The sequence below is a fragment of the Macaca fascicularis genome, chromosome 9 (assembly GCF_037993035.2).
Source record: "Macaca fascicularis isolate 582-1 chromosome 9, T2T-MFA8v1.1".
Lineage (NCBI taxonomy): Eukaryota > Metazoa > Chordata > Mammalia > Primates > Cercopithecidae > Macaca > Macaca fascicularis.
The window spans coordinates 31,157,224-31,158,464 of record NC_088383.1 but is presented as its reverse complement, the minus strand read 5'-3'; positions in this window follow the sequence as shown (position 1 = coordinate 31,158,464).

Sequence of the window (1,241 nt, the reverse complement as noted above, 5' to 3'; positions counted from 1 at the left end):
AAGAGGCAGTTGTGCCCTTTCCCGGTCCCCAGGGAAGGTCGTATATCTTAGTGTACTCGCGCCCTCCGCGTTCTCTGGAGTCCCAGGGTCCGGCGGGAGGGCACGCTCCCAGGGGGCGGGGGGGGGGGGGGGTGCGGAGCGGTCACCAGGCCATTTGCCGCGCGCCCCGTGCTCTGGGGTGGGGACAGAGGCGCCTCGTGCCCTCCCCGCCGTGCTGCGGGAGGCTGGGGAAGCTTGGGGCTTCTCTGAACCGCGACTGTGGGTCCGATTACTAGCAGCACGGCCCCGCCTCGCCCAGATTTCGCTTCAAGTTCACACACAAAGAGGGCAATGGCTCACGCACACATTCCAGCTTAGAGATTTCCAAGAGGCTGCCTCAGGGTGGGCCCGGAACCTGGGTGTTGGGCGCTCGGCTGGGGGCCTGTGCACTCCGACAGCAGAACCTGGTTTTCTTCTTTGCAGTCTTTATTAAAATTGGTTATTTTGTAGCACCGCCTCATTAGGAAGAGTACCTGTACTGATCTCCCCCCTCCCGCCCACCCTCTCAGTCCTAGCTGCTCATCTGGGGTTTTCCTTCTTGAGTGGCAAGCGTTTACTCCAGGTGTAACCGGAAGAGAGTTCTAGAGAAAAGCGCCACTCTCCCGAAATCCACTCCGCGGGACATTCCCAATACCCCGCCACCCCCTCCCCCTACATTTCCCACGTATCAAGCATCCACTAGGAGCCAGGCATTCGGCTAGAGCGCGGAGAGCTAGGGACCATGTGAGGAGGACATCCTCTCTCTCTGCCCTACGGCCCAGGAGGTGGGGTGTCCCAGGCACAACTCAGATTCAAACGCGGTCACACTTCAAGTCCATGCCCTTTTCTTCACAGTGCCCAGGTACGTGCTCCTGGTGCAGTTTCTAAATTGCCGTGCGCAGTGGCGCACGCCTGTAATCCCAGCGCTTTGGAGGCCGAAGCGGGAGGATCACTGGAGGTTAGGAGTTGGAGACCACCTGGGCAACATAGCTACCCCGTCTCCACAAAAAATAAAAATAAAACTTGGCCAGGCATGGTGGCTCACGCGTGTCATCCCAGCTACTTGGAAGCTGAGGTAGGAGGATCCCTTGAGCCCAGCAGTTCGAGTCTGCTGTGAGCTATGATTGAGCCACAGCACTCCAGCCTGGGCGATAGAGCGAGGCCTTGTCTCAAATTTAAAAAATAAAATAAAACAAAAAAATTTTTTGAGACTGAGTTTCGCT